Here is a 16,447-nt window from a genome sequence, read left to right on the forward strand (position 1 = left end):
GTCAGACGGCTTCACTGTCAAATCATGGTCATTTCGAAGTTCCTCCAGTGCCCTCACCTCATCAGTGTTCAAATTCTTGAAAATGTGTTTCCTGTCCATTTTCAATCCTTCAATGTCTCTAGAAACCAGTTGTACAAAGGTTTCTATATTTTTATACTTAGAGAAAGGGGGGGTATGTTTAGACTTTGGTCGCATATCTGTAAGTGGTGCTCTTATGTTGAGTGAGCCTACAGTGTTTTCCTCTTCCAGGGTGAGAAGTGCTTCCAGGGCTTGTGTTTCCCTCTGTCTAAGTCTTTTTTTGTCCGTGTCTGCCTCTTTGTGCCACTTGTGTAATGCCAACTTTCGTGCAAATAAATTAATGTCCTTGATCCACAAGAACTTATCGCTGGGGGGTGTGGGTGTGAAAGTGAGACCCTTCTGTAATAGTGCCAAGGTGTGTGGAGAAAGTGTTTTGGATGACAGGTTGATAACTAGATTTTGTGTGGAATCATGTATTGGTGGGGGGATTATTTCATGTTGTGCCCCCACTTCTCGCGATCTCTCTGTGGTGCACACAGGGCTTGTGTGCCTAAAAAAGGTGACGGTAGGGATGTGGTTGTAAGGTGTGGGATAATCGAGGTTTGAGTGTTGAAGGTAGGTAATTGCATCGTGGTCATGGTGGAACGTGGTGTTTCTTGTGTAGATCTTAGTTCTGTGCTCTGCAGTGGTGTCATTATCGGGTTGAGGGGACACAGTGAGTTGTTTACAGATGAGAATGAAGATGAGGTAGATGGTTGTGGTCCTGTGGAGGAAGAATTGTGGGCTACTGTACATACTGGTCCTGAGGAGCGGCTGTCTAAGTAACTAGTGTTATTCGTTGTTCTCTTATGATGCGGTGACTTACGGCTCTTGAGATTTTTACGTTTTGTACCCCCCTGTGGATTGGGATGGTTAGACCTAGAGTCTTCTGTACTGGAGAGATCAGATTCCGAGATGTCTGTATACACTGGTTTTGTAGAGTATCTTTTGTTACGTTTTTGATTACTTTTCTGAGGGTAGACCTGCCCTGATTCAAAGTCCTTTCTGTCACGCAGGTATTTTTGATGTTTTTTATCCTTTATGTCCCTTGTGAGTGTATCTATGTATTTTTGGAGTTTATTTTCAAGCGATGAAAATTCAGGGTGTTGGCTGAATTTCTGTATATCCTGAATGTCCCTTTGTAATTTCTCTTGTATTCTACAGAGGTTCTGTTTCTCATATATGCTCAGGTATTCAATCATGCGTAGGGAATTGGATGCTCCATATGAAGCGCAAGATTCCTGACCGAATGGATTTAAAGAACAAGGATGGCCGGGTTATCGGTATCCCTGAAAAGGATAGAGAAAACGAGGCAGGATATCCATTTTTATCAAATTGATTTGCCTGAACCAAGTTAGTCATTTCCGATTGTACATAGCCAAGTCCTGCAGAGTGCATTCTAATAGTGACCGATAAGGGAGTATATTTTTTAGACATCGGTAGGGACTTGGATTCCTAGATATTTAATTGACATAGGGCGCCAGCGAAATGGAAAATGTTCTTTTACAAGCTGGATGTTGTCTGCTGGTAGGGAGACATTTCAGCGCCTTCGATTTGCTGACATTTGATCTTAAAGGTTTCAAATTCTTTGACGAGGGATGGGAGCGAGATCCTTGGTTGGGAAATATAAAGCAAAAGGTAATCCGCAAATAACACCACCTTCAAAATTTGGTACAGTACTCATGACTATAGATTCAAACAGTAGAATTTTATCTCATACTAGTTGCAGATCCTGGCGTTGCCTGGGATAGTAAATAACTGTTCTTGGCTATAACAAAGTAGAATTGGGTAGCATATTTTATATCATCTATGTATCTATCTCTCCTTGCCTGTTTGTCACTCACTCACTCTGCTTGCCTATCTGTCACTCTCTCTCGCCTTCCCTGTCACTCACTCTCCTTGCCTGGCACTCGCTTATCACTCACTCACTCTCCTTGCCTGGCACTCGCTTATCACTCACTCACTCTTCTTGCCTGGCACTCACTCACTCTCCTTGCCTGGCACTCACTCACTCACTCTCCTTGCCTGGCATTGACTCTCTCCTTGCCTGCACTGACTCTCTCCTTGCCTGGCACTCACTCACTCAATTACTCACTCTTCTTGCCTGGCACTCTCACTCACTCTTCTTGCCTGGCACTCACGCATGCACTCACTCGCTCTCCTTGCCTCTGGCTCTCTCCCTATTCATCTTATCTCACACATAAGCTGTCTTATACTCATTGCCTATAGTAACCAATCAAAGCTGAGCTGTGGCAAAACAGCAACCAATTACAGCTCAGCTTCTAACTGCCACAGCAGCAGCAGACAATGGCTACTGTATATAAGTGTATTTTGGAAAGCGCGGGGTGAAAAATTTGGTTCAAAACCTAGCCGGTGTGCAAAATTAGGTGATTATAAATGCGATGTTGTACGTACACACATACTCAGCTTTATATATTGGATTTAGTCCACTAATATTCACTTTTAAGTTAAATCACCCACATTTTATATAACATGCTTCAATTATATCCTTTCCTTCCTGTATTTATGAGGTTAAGAGGATGAAATGTATTACGCATGACATTGAAATGAAACAAACTGGCAGCTTTAGATTTAGATTGCTGAATATTTATAATGTTATTTTCATTCCCTTCTGGGCTCCATATTATATAACGAAGGATGAATCTTAGCCACCTACTCTTAATGGGCATATGGTATCATAGCTAAACAAAATAAGAAAAAAAGAATGACATTTGGATTCGAAAGTGGTTGATATTTAATGCAGTTTGAAAGTAAATTACATTAATTAATCTGCATGTTTTATTTTGCCTCTTCATCTACATGAAAGTGGAAAGTATCTTGTGTGAAATGTAAATTCTTGATGCTGCATGGTATCTCATGAGGCATATGACTGCAATTTAGAAAGATATTAACAAATATTAGCAGGGTATTATATGCTTCAAAGTGGTGAAGAAGGGCTCATCAGTGATTCATTTTCAATTACATATTAGGCCTATCAGGAAGATGAAAGTAAAGTTCTCCTTGAATCTTTTTTTATTGTAACCTTGTTTGACTTATTATCAAACCAGTTTTCTTTCACAAATTGATCAAATCATTTCTTTGGTAGAATAGTAGGAAAATCGCCAGCAAAAAAACACTGTTTATGTAAAAAAAAAAAAGTTTTCCCCTTTTTCGACTTGTAGAAGATCAACAGTTGGCTGATTAAAAAGAGTGACCCTGTTAGGATTTCCAGTGATTAGCTCGAATAATGTATGTGGAAAGGCTTGGAAGAAAGATTAATCCTGTATAGATTGTGATATAGTGAAATGTTTCTTGAAATGTAATGCAGTAAACACAATTTGTTTTTTGCCATATTCTCAGGCAGTTCCATACTTATATGTGTGGAACTGTGTAAGGTGTAATTTTTTCCGGAATGAGATGTTTTCAATGCTATAATTTTTGGAGACTGTACAAACATTTGATCACTTTTAATTCACTTTTTTATGTGTCGCAAATTGGCAAAAAGTTATGGGATTTACCATTGCCACATTGCTATAGATCATGGTGAATGACAGGCCATGGAGTGTCACATAAACTTTCAGCTATCACGGCAACTGATTGTTGCCCCAAGATGACTTCACACAGATATTTTTGAGTTTTTTTCCTCACATGTTGTACTTAATTTTATTGGTAAATTTATATTTAAAAATTTAAAAGATGATTTTGTTTTCAGGCAGTTTTATCACCTCATTTAGTTGCTGTATAACATTTCCCATATGTCCGTTTTAAATTTTCAGAATTTTCGAAATGTCTTGATAATTTATTTTGATGCTTACAAATCTATCATCGGTTTTCTGTATTTTCAAGGAGAATTTCTGAATTTTTGGGGGATAATTACTATTTTCAATAGAATTTTAAATATATAATACTAGAAACCCTTTATATTTCAATACATTTTCACATCTGAACCCCTCAAACAGAAACCGCTTTTAGAAAGATTGTTAACCCCCTGAGATCTTCATAGTTATAAAATCATGGAGTTGAAATTTAGAATAGTCCGATTTTGTCGGTAATATGTTAAATTAGCCCTAAAATTTACACATTTCCAAAAGATGGAGAAAACCCATCTTAAAATTTGTTATGCAATTTCCCCCGAGTACAGAGACCCCCCCACATGTAGCCGTTACTTGTTTTATGGGTGCACAGCGAGGCGCAGAGGGGAAGGTACGCCCTGCAGCTGCCAGGATTTTAGTTTCCTCAGTGGTGCCCTTTTTGTAGGATATAAAATTTGAGCTTTTTTATTATTGGGGCCATGTGATGGCTTTTTTTTTTTTTTTTTGTGGGATGAAATGCATTTTGCAGTGTTAACATTTTGGGGTTACTATAGGTTACTATATTGAAAATTTAGCAATTTAATTTTAGAGGCCAGTGTTCACTGTATAGCCTAACAAACATGTTTTCTTTATTCTATGAATCTGGTTATGGGGATACCATACTTAGATTTTTCCCCACATCCAGTGTTATTTTGCAAATTCGGTAAAACGTAAGAGAAAATATCTATCATTTTTGCATTCCCGTCTTCCAAGCGGAATAACTTTTTTTTTTTTTTTTTTGGCCCGCTGAGCTGGTTGATGGCTTGCTTTTTGCGGGACATGTTGTACATTGCAACAGTATTCTTCTGGAGTACATTTTTTTTTATCACTTTTTATTGCATTTTTTGTGCGTCATGATCCAACAAGGGGTTAATTACCTTTTAGGACCTGTAATGTTAGGCAGAGTCGGTCTCACTTTCTGTTTAAAACAGATAAGACATTTTAAAAATTTTTATATATGGCTGGCGTGGCCATGAAAACAATTAATCTCCTTATACTAAAAGGGGTTGTTCAATTTTAGCAAATTCCAGCAAATAACTTATATTTCCATAACGTCCCACTAGGAGGATGACCCTTGACCTCTGTAGGGACAGGAAGCAGAGAGGTTAAAAGCCTCCCCCCCCACATCCTCCCGCCAGTGTCTTCCTGTCCCTACAGGGGTCAGGTCAAGAGAGGGTCTCTCTCCTCCTAGTGGGGGGGGGACGTTTAAAAAAAAAAAAAAAAAAAATTTCATACTCACGTGGAGTTACCTGGGGTTACGCCGACTGCGGTCCAAGTTCCCCTCCGGACAGTCCTCGGTTGGCCCGGCGCTGCGGGCTCTCCCTGGACAGGAACATCGCTCCGGATTCCGTCCTCTCCGGCGGGTTGGTTCGCCAGGCCCTCGCGCGGACGCGGGAACTACGTTTCCCAGAAATCCTCCTGGCCGGTGACGAATTCCGGTCGCGACCGGAAGTGACCGCGGAGGTTAGCGTGGATCACGGAGGTGGCCACCGGCAGGGAGATGGGCTCCCCATGAAGGTATTTAAATCCTCAAAAGCGGGTAGTCAGTTGATCTGAGGTCTATGACATTGATTCTTGGTGTTGGCCGTCCCAGACACTATAATGGCTGATGAGGCAGACTTGGGCCTACTCCACCCCCCGGTTCACGTGAGTGGTGCTGTGTGGCAAGATATATCTTTTTATGTGTAGAGATCACCAAGTCATTATTTCCTTGCCTTCCTCCCCTAGGAGCAAGCATCCAAGGGGAAAGGCAAGGAAGAAAAACCAGGGAAGTCTGAAAAAACTAGTAGAGAAAAACCGGAAAAAAGTAGAATCCCTGTTAAAAAAATGTAGTATGTGCCTCCGTACTCTATCTGAAGGTTATAAGAAACCGATCTGCAAATCCTGCATTGAGGATTTCATGCGGGAGGAAAAAATGTCCTTTATGGATGAACTTAAGACCTTTATAGAAGAGAAGGTGGGTTCTTCGGTGGCGGCAGCCACTCAGGGAGCCCCCCCGCATAAGAAGGCTCGGGTCATATCAGCTTCCTCATCAGAGGAAGAAGAGGGGTGCATTTCAGACTCTCCTTCCTGCTCTCTGGCTGGAGATCAGGAACATCAGGATCGTGAGCAGGCAAAAAGCTCCCGCTACTTATTTCAGAATGATGATCTGGACGACCTTCTGAAAGCTATGCGTGATACACTGAACCTAGAAGACGAAGACCCCCCCCCCCCTTTCTCGTGAAGATGAACTGTTTGGGGGGCTTAAAGCTAAGAAACATCGTGTTTTTCCCCTTAATGATACCCTTAGAGGGTTAATTAGTCAAGAATGGAAAGATCCTGAGAGGAAAATCGTGGTCTCAAAGAGCTTCAGAAAGCGCTTAATCTTCGATCCAGAAGAATCAAAAGACTGGGACTCCTTCCCTAAGGTTGACGTGCAGGTATCCAAGGTCTCAAAGAAGATGGATCTGCCTTTTGAAGATTCGGCTCAGCTAAGAGACCCAATGGATAGAAAATCTGAAGCTCTTTTAAAGAAGGCATGGGAAACATCCATGTTAAGCCTTAAATCAAATTTAGGGGCCACCTCGGTGGCAAGAACATTATATTTCTGGCTGGGGAAGTTGGAGTCCCATATCCGGGAGGGCACTCCCAGAGACGCCTTACTGGAAAGCATACCATTATTAAGATCAGCCACCGCCTTTCTTGCAGACGCATCTGCAGAAGGAATACGGTTCGCCGCGAAAGAAGGAGCCCTTACCAATGCCACCAGGAGGGCCCTATGGCTAAAGCAGTGGGGCGGGGATATCCGCTCTAAATCCAAGTTGTGCAGTATTCCCTTCTCAGGGGACTTTTTTTTTGGGCCTGAATTAGACGCCATATTAGAAAAAGCGTCCGACAGAAAAAGGGGATTTCCAGAGACTAAAACAATACCCAAGAAGCCTTCCTTTCGTCCTTTTAGGAACACCCGAGAGACTTACCGTGGCAAAGGTAAGCAAGGGTTACCCCAAAGGAGGAAGGGGAAGGGGTTTCCTTTTCTCTAATCCCCCAGAGGGTCCAGGAAACAAGAAACAATGACGCCAAAGTGGGGGGACGTCTCCTGGGATTCCTATCCCAGTGGACGAAGATCACTTCGAATCCTTGGGTACTGACCATCATGGAATCAGGTTACAGGATAGAATTTTCGTCACCCCCCCCCCCTTCTCCAAGGTTCATCCCTCCTTTACCATCTCTCTCTCTCTCTACACACATTCCTTCATTTGGCAGGAAGTATTTCATCTAGTCCACATGGGAGTAGTGGTGCCGGTTCCTCGAGAACAAGAAAAATTGGGATTCTACTCCCCGTTGTTTCTAGTCAAAAAACCAGATGAATCAAATCGCCTAATCATCAACTTAAAAGAACTAAACCGCTTCATCGTTTACAGAAGATTTCGCATGGAGTCGGTAAGAACTGCTACCCAACTTATTCACGTAGACTCCTATATGTGCACATTAGATCTACAAGATGCATACTATCACGTACCTATTCACCCCTCATCTCAGAGATTCCTAAGATTCTCGGTTCTCTCTCCCGAGGGCTCTGTCTTACACTTTCAGTTCCGTGCACTTCCATTCGGTATCTCATCTGCTCCAAGGGTCTTTACCAAGATCATGGTGGAGGTGGTTGCCTTTTTAAGACTACAAGATATATCCATCATCCCTTACCTAGACGACTTGCTAATTATAGGGAAAGACAAACAAAACCTAATGTCGGCAAGAGAGTCTTCCCTAAAGATCTTATCAGAGTTGGGATGGTTAATCAACCTGAAAAAATCAAGTTTAATACCTTCCACTCAAAAGACTTTTCTAGGGATCATATTAGATTCAACTCACCAGATGTCTTTTCTTCCTCAGGAGAAAGTAATCAACATAAAGCACCAGATTCATTCATTCAGAAGGAAGGACTCTATACCAGTCAGGCAGGCGATGAAGATCCTGGGGCTCCTTACAGCATGCCTACCTGCAGTCGCATGGAGTCAGAGTCATACTCGGATCCTTCAGAATTAGATCTTAACTTTCTGGAACAGAAAGAGGAACCTGCTGTGGTGGACGGAATCGAGGAACCTAGAGAAAGGAGTATGTTGGCACCACCTCCCAAGCATCACTATTGTGACAGACGCAAGCAGCTCAGGCTGGGGAGCAATCTTCCCTTCCCACTACGAGCAAGGGTCCTGGACTCTATCCCAAGCAAGGAACAGCTCAAATTACAGGGAGTTAAGAGCAGTATGGGAAGCGCTAAAGTCAAACACAGCCTATCTGAGGAATCATCATATTCACATACTCTCGGACAACATCTCGACAGTGTCCTATTTAAGGAGACAAGGGGGTACAAGGTCCCCAGTACTATCGAAGCTGGCTCCTACCATCTTCCTGTGGGCAGAGGAAAACATCCTTTCCATCTCGGCCACTCATCTGAAGGGAACCCTAAACAGAGAAGCGGATTATCTCAGCAGGAGAGAAATCCTACCAAACGAATGGTGTCTCAACCAAGAGATCTTCTTATATCTAACCAGCATCTGGGGCATGCCCCAAATCGACCTGTTTGCCACAAGGGAGAATACAAAATGCCAGCAATACTTTTCTCTGGAGGCAAGCGAGTCCAGGGATCACATGGATGCGTTCAGCCATCGCTGGAACGGAAGTCTCATGTATGCCTTTCCCCCAATGCCCCTAATCGCGAGAGTACTCAGGAAAATCTTGCTCGACGGGACAAGGGTGATCTTGATCTGCCCAGATTGGCCAAAAAGAAGCTGGTATCCGCTGTTGAGGTCCCTATCCGTCCAGCAACCTCTTATGCTACCGGTTCGGAAGGACCTCCTGTAACAAGGTCCGATTTTCCACTCAGATCCAGGAAGACTCCGTCTGGCGGCCTGGATCCTGAGTAAGAATTCCTAAGGTCCCAGGGTCTCTCTCGAGCTGTAATAACCACATTGAAGGCAAGTAGGAAAAAGGTTACTTTCGCCATATATCATAAGATATGGAAAAAAGTTTGTGACCTTTTGTGGGGCTAATCCCCCCTCTCAGACTAACCCAAATATTTTACAGGTATTAGACTTCCTGCAAAGAGGACTAGAAATTGGTCTTTCTACTAGCACCTTGAAAGTCCAAATTTCAGCTCTGAGTGCATTCTTCGACCATCCGCTGGCGGACCACAGGTGGGTCAAAAGATTTATTGCAGCTGCAAATAGGATTAGGCCTCAGATTTTGAAGCGGGTTCCCTCCTGGGATCTCTCCCTGGTTCTGGATGCTCTCTCCAGACCTCCCTTTGAGCCTTTGGAAAGCGCTAGTATAAAAAACTTTAAAGACTTCTCTTTTAATAGCCGTGACTTCAGCTAGAAGGCTGGGGGAACTCCAAGCCATTTCCATTAGAGAACCCTATATGTGCATTCTTCCTGACAGGATAACTCTGACTCTGGATCCGAGTTTCGTTCCCAAAGTGGCGTCTGGATTTCACAAGAATCAGAAAATAATCCTTCCATCCTTTTACGGGAATCCTTCTTCAAGCAAGGAAGTAGCGTGGCACTCCCTGGATGTAAGGCGCTCGGTTTTAGAGTATTTAAAAGCCACAAAATCCTGGCGCAAAGATCACAATCTCTTTGTTCAGTTTCAGGGGAAGAACAAAGTGGCTCACAGGATCTCGCCTTCGGTCAGAAGGTTCTCCAGGCTGTGGTCCCACCCTGACTCTACTAATTTGGTAGATCTCCTAGTGGGCCGTCATGGGGGACGTTATGGAAATTGTGAATTAGACTCACCGGTAATTCGGTTTCCAAGTAGTCCTCCATGACGGCCTATATATTTTCCCTCCCATGATTTTCTTCCACTTTGTTGTAAATTTCTGTATGTGATAAAAAACAGGCAGAATAAAAATACGTTGTATCTTCCACCGGTGTAGTTATTTGGTAGACACTGGCGGGAGGATGTGGGGGGAGGCTTTTAACCTCTCTGCTTCCTGTCCCTACAGAGGTCAAGGGTCATCCTCCTAGTGGGCCGTCATGGAGGACTAGATGGAAACCGAATTACCGTTGAGTCTAATTCACAATTTTTTGTGTAATGAAAAGTTATACAAATTTCGATATATATACTTTCTGCATTAATTATTTACAGTTTTCTAGATCTTTTCTTGCTGTCCTGCAACAGGAAACTTCATTCTTTACTTCCTATAGATAAGTCGGTGCATGGTCATCTGATCTCACCCAGGTGTACGGCTGGTTATACGGAGCTGTGTAATACAACAAGCCTTCCACCTGTACAGGAAGTCTTGTCCAATAACAGCACTGTGAAACTAATTTTTAGCCATACTGACCTCATGGCTCACAAACCCTCAAGTAGTTTCCACTGTTTGTACAGTAATTTGATAGTCCTTAGTATCTCCATGAACACAGATTACACCCATGCGGTGGATCTGGGTCTTGTCAGGGTCCACAAGACTGACATGTATTAAAGTCACAAGACTCCCAGTGTCCAGCAATGCCAACATAGGATGACCAGCTATTTTATCCACACAGGTCTGTCTGACACATTGTCCATATGATCAGCACAAGAAGGATTAGCAAACAAGGACAGACTGCTTCACAAGTCACAGTCCATAGGCTCTCCTAGAGTCGGCCAATTAGCAGCAATATGTCCCAGTCCTTGGCAGCACCAGCAGAGTATCTGATCCTCGGCTTTAGACACAGTCCTGTGACTTGAAGGTTTAATATTTGGACAAGCAGAGTGTGACCCACCCTCTTTAGATGGCAATCTTGCACCTTTAGAAAAAGGAACAGTCTTTCCAGATACTTTTCTGTTGTTCCTAGTGGATGTGGAACACGGCAACTTGAGATACTTCTCTGTAGCCATAAAGCACTCCACTATGGACACCATCTCATCCACAGTTTTTGAGTACCTGACACCTATTTTTGTGCAGGCAGGGCATGGACAAAGTGGTCACAGACAACCCGTTTCACAATGTGGGCTGCAGTAAGCTCCTCTGGCTGCAGCCATTTATTGGTAAGGTGGAAGAGATCATACATCGGTGACCTGGCTGGCTTCGTAGGATCAAACTCCCAGGTGCACTCTCTGTGCATGGACTGCAATGGTAACCCAGAGCTGGGCTAGGATTTCTCCCTTGAGCTTGGCATACACCTTGGCATCCTGCAACCTGAGGTCAAAATAAGCCTTCAGGAAGTTCATCTGTTAAGTGGGCCAGCACCTCTGGTCACTTGTCCTCTGGAACTCTCAACAGTCCGCTCAAAGGTGCCCAGGAAAGCCTCTGCATCATCCTCTTTGGACATTTTCTTCATGGCGTTTTGCAAAATCCAGTGCCTGTTGCGCCTCCTGTCTCTTGGCCAAGCTGTTGGAGAGGTTTGATCACCTACTGATGCTCTCGCGCAATGTCCTGCTGAGTTTTAACCAACAGATGATTGGTCTCTCGCTGGACTTTCCTTGCCTCTTCGTGCACCAGTTGGAGGTTATTATTCTATTGCACAAGGTGTTTTAGAAGTTCCTCCATTTTGCAATTAAAAACAAGTCTAACCCTTTAAGGAACTGCCTGCATCAGACACTCCAAATGTAACGGTTTAGCCCACTTGTGAGAGCAAAAACAGACTTGTAGATCCAAACTGGTGCGTCTTCCAGTCTTATTAGGAGATTAGTTACAGGCCGAATATATACAGGCTCCTCACCAATGAGCTTCATTAAGGCTTCCCTCAGGACCTGGATTAATCATCAATGGCTAACCCTTACCATGCATAGGTGAAAAACCTAGCTGGAACATAGATGCCATTGAAGACCTTTCCAGCCACTGCCTTACATTATCACAAAATTTTAACTTTTAGAACAGTTACTGAAATAAGCAAGATGCCAAATTATTTTTGTCAGACCTTTAAGAAGAACTTTACTCAATGGCCCACATTTATTAAAGCTCTGACTTATCACATTCTTTTCAGTGCAAATTGCTTGCACATTAATTTATAAGGTGCACTATATCAGATGTGACACACATGTCTGCACTGAAAGGGGCGTTCCAATGCACAGTCGGACTGTGCTCCACATTTATCATGCAGTGTCTGACAGAATTGTGTTATACAATCTGTTTTGGTGCACCAAAAAAATTGGTGCAATCTGTCAGTGCAGTGCAGGGAGCACCAGATTCATTAAGAATGTGCACCACAATTTATTAATCTGGCACACTTCATAGGTAAACTACACATAGTGCAGTTCACACTGTTTTTGATAAATGTTGGCTAATGTCTTTCGTGCGATAATGCCAGGGAAGATCAGCTGGCATCTTTAACCCCTTAGCGCTCTGCGCCGTAGCTGTACTGCGCTGAGTCCCGCGAATAGCGCTCAGCGCAGTACAGCTACTGCGCAGAGACGATGCCGGTTCAGCGCTGTATAGCAGCCGAACCGGCATCGTTAGCCGCGGGATTTCAACGGTAATCTACCGTTGACATCCCCGGCTAACACCCGCGGTCGGAGTGGGCTCCGATCGCAGGTGTTTAACCCGTTAAATGCCGCGGTCAACGCGACCGCGGCATTTAACATGCCTTCTGGGGGTCTTTACATCACAATCGGCCCCCCCGCACCGTTTTCGGGGGGGCCGATTGCTGTTTTGGCACCTCTGGGGTCCGATCGGGACCCCAGAGAAGCCTGGAGGGTTTACCTTTAAGATGGCGTCTGTGACGTCATCTTAAAGGCAAAGTGTCAGCCTATGCATCTGCATAGGCTGGCACTGATAATACCCTGCAATACATTAGTATTGCAGAGTATTATCAAGAACAAGCAATCAAATGATTGCTTGTTCATATCCCATGGTGGATCATGTAAAAAAATGTAAAAAAAATGTTTTTCAATAAAAAATTACTTTAGAAATCACTAAAAATGCCCATAAGCCCCAAAACATATAAAGAGACATATAACACTCAAAAAAAGTCTAAATTATAACACAAACCCCACATATATAGTATCATCGCGTCCGTAACAATCCATAGAATAAAACTAAATAACTATTGAACCCATATGATGAACGCCGTAAAAAACAAACGTTAAAAACCCGCCAAAAATTATGATTTTTACCTATTATATCCCACTAAAAATGCAATAAAAAGTGATCAACAAAACATATGTACTCCAGAATGATATTGTTGCAAAGAACAACATGTCCCGCAAAAAACAAGCCATCAACCAGCTCTGTAGCCAAAAACGTAACAATGTTATGCCACTTGGAAGACGGCGATGCAAAAATGATAGATTTTTCCCCACATTAGGGTTTTATTTGGCAAATTTAGTAAAACAAAAGAAAAAATATTCATGTCTGGTATCCCCGTAATCGTATCGACCCATAGAATAAAGATAACAGGATTATTAGGCTATGCGGTGAACACAAAAAAAAAAAAAGTAAAAAATCCAGTACAGAATTGATGCTTTTCTACTCATGACCTCAAAAAAAGTTCCAAAATTTTCAACAATAGGTGATACCAACCCCAAAATGGTAACACTGGAAAAAGCATCTCGTCCCGCAAAAAAAATGCCGTCACATGGCCCAAATAACGGAAAAGCGAAAATGTTATAGCCTTCAAAAGGGGGCAACGAGGTAACTAAAATCCTGGCAGCTGCAGGGTGCTCCTTCCCTTCTGCGCCTTGCTGTGCCCCCATAACACAAGTAATGTCCACATGTGGGGGGTCGCTGCACTCAGGAGAAATTGTAGAACAAATTTTATGGTGAGTTTTCTCTTTTTATCTTTTGGAAATGTGTAAATTTTAGGGCTAGATGAACGTATAACCGACAAAATTTGACCATTCTAAATTTCACCGCCATTTTGATTCAATTACTATGAAGATCTCAAGGGGTTAACAATCTTTGTAAATGCTGTTTCTGATAGTTTGAGGGGTGCAGATTTGAAAATGGGTTGGTTATATAGGTGGTTTTGTTGCTAAATATGTAAAATTTGATTTCAAACAGTATTTATCCCCAAAATAGTCAATTCCGAAAATACGGAAAATCGCTATTCGATTTGTAGGCCGCGTGACGTCAAAATAAATTATCCAAACATTTCAAAAATTATGAAAATGTTAAGTAGACAAATGGGAAATGTTATTCTGCAAGTTATTTAGGTGGTAAATCTATCTGCCTGAAAACGCGGTGATTTTGAATTTCGAAAATGGCAAATTTTTCTAAAAATTCATCACTTTTTTCTTTTTTTTGTAAATAAACGCAAAACGTATCAGCCAAAATTTACCACTAAAATGAAGTACAACATGTGGGGAAAAAACAATATCAGAATCGCTTTGATAAGTAACAGTGTTCAAAAGTTATAACCATATAAAGAGACACTGGTCAAATTTCAAAAAAAAGTTGCGAGCCTTAACCTGCAAACAGGCTGCGTCCTTAAGGGGTTAATGTAACTATATATATTATGACCTTAAAAGTTTTATTAAATTGTGAGGGTATTAAAGAAAAGGATATCTAATGGTAAACCTCATATCCCCTACAGCTTTGGGAGACTACCATAATTTTATAGACAATCATCTTGACTTTTTCATACACAAATTTAACTATGTATGGCTGACTTTTGTTATCTCAAGGAACCGCTTTATTTGTTGAAAATAAATTTATAAGAATATTCAAATGAGCCAATAGTGCTCCAGTCTACGCCACCTGAGCACCTCTCTGCTCTGCCGACTGCTAATTTATGCCGCCCCTCCATGTTCATGGCAACCTGGTCTTGCCTATTGTAATGTATGCGGATCGGTGGGAGGGACCAGGTTGCCATAAAAACGGGGGAGGGAAGGCTGGCATATATGTAACCCCTGCTAAGAGCACAACATGTGAACAGGACAATGTAACTGCTGGGCAGCAGGGGTTAAGACCAGCAGTTAGCAGCACCTACTCCTCAGGAGCCGCCTGGACTACATCTCTAAGCAATTCCTGCTGCCCTGTGCCACTGACACTGTTAGGAGGAGCTGCTGGAGAGAGGGCTGATGGGAGAAACAAGGGATTGAGGGAAGGAGAAGGGAGAGAGACCTCATGTGCAGCAGAGAGGACTGACAGCACATGGCAGAGTGTAGAGTCCTGCACTGAGACTGACACAGCAGAGGACTAGAGACAGCCCAGCAGCTCAGCCCCAGAGGAGAAGAGGAACTGCTTGAGAAGCTCCACCTCTGCACCACAGCCTGATCCCCACGAGGTCTCCACATCCACCATACAGGAGGTTCCTGCCTGCCCCTCCATTGCCAACTGGGTGCAGTTACTCAGAGTTGAGAGTAGACCTTATTGTTAGTAACAATATAACCCAAATTAGCTATGTCCTATAAAGGAATACGGGTAACTTCTCCCCGACCTAACTTACAACACCTTAAGAAATAGGGGAACTTACAAAATGTATTTTTTTTTTAAATTCCTTCTTTTTATTTCATCAACAATAAAACATACGTTTAACAATTCATTTAAACTTTAAAATGATCCCAAAAGTAAATTGGAGCTCGGCAACCCAGCTGTAGCAAGTCAGTAGTACATCACATTACATTGCAGTATCATATATTGGCATTCCCATTGTTTAAATGAACTTTTCTTTCCATAGTAAGGATTCAGCTTTTTAGTTACCTTGCTGCTGTGGCTGCCGTCCGCCCCTAGCCCCGACGCGCGTTTCGCCTATTGCTTCCTCAGGAGGCGTGTATAACTTATTGTTCGTAAGGAGTTTGCATGAAAATAATTTCCAAGAGTACTGAGAGTATTAAGTGCACCAATTTTACAGAAAGCGTGCCATCGTCCGCAGCAACAGGGCCCCAACGATTGGACTGTGTAATATGCATAGCTGCAGCATAAGAGTATAATCCTGTGCAGGTAGAGAGTGTGTATTGTCACCTGCAGAGTGTGTGATAGTGACAAGTGTCATTTGTGTTGTGTTCTGATTTACCCCTTTGTTGCTCACAGAGCTCATTATTTACAGGGACCCCCCTGCACCATTATCCCAACTAGGCCTGGGAAATTACCCTTTATTGCCACTAGCAGTACGTTTTTGTAGATTGTATCTGTAAATAATTTATCCTTGTTTATGTTTTTCCCTGTTTGCATTCATTGCACTTGGCTCATCCCTAATTACTTCCCTTACAATAAACCTGCCAAGTTGTTTTACTCTTAACTATTGTGAGTGTGTGTTAAGCTTAGGCAGGGGTTTCCTGAGTCAACCACTGGCAGAAGAGGAAAACCTTCCTGCTTTCCTACAGAGCTTCAAGCAAGATTCGGTTGGAGACACTGCGCCATATTGAGTTTGAAGTAACCATTCGTCCTTCCTGCAGAGGTAGGTCTAAAGGGGTGTTACATATATTAGCAGGCGGTGGAGCCGAGAGGCACTCAGGTGATATAGACCAACGAGCATGCTGCTCATTTGAATATTTTTATAAAGTCTTTTGTAAATGAATGCTGCTGCTCCTGGAGCTAACAAAAACGAGGTCATCCCCCTAATAGACATAAAGAGCAAGTAAGTTTGGGACATTTACCATTGGTAAATCTGATGGTGGATGTCCTTTAACACCTTTTACAC

Source organism: Engystomops pustulosus, chromosome 5 (genome assembly GCF_040894005.1).
Source record: "Engystomops pustulosus chromosome 5, aEngPut4.maternal, whole genome shotgun sequence".
Lineage (NCBI taxonomy): Eukaryota > Metazoa > Chordata > Amphibia > Anura > Leptodactylidae > Engystomops > Engystomops pustulosus.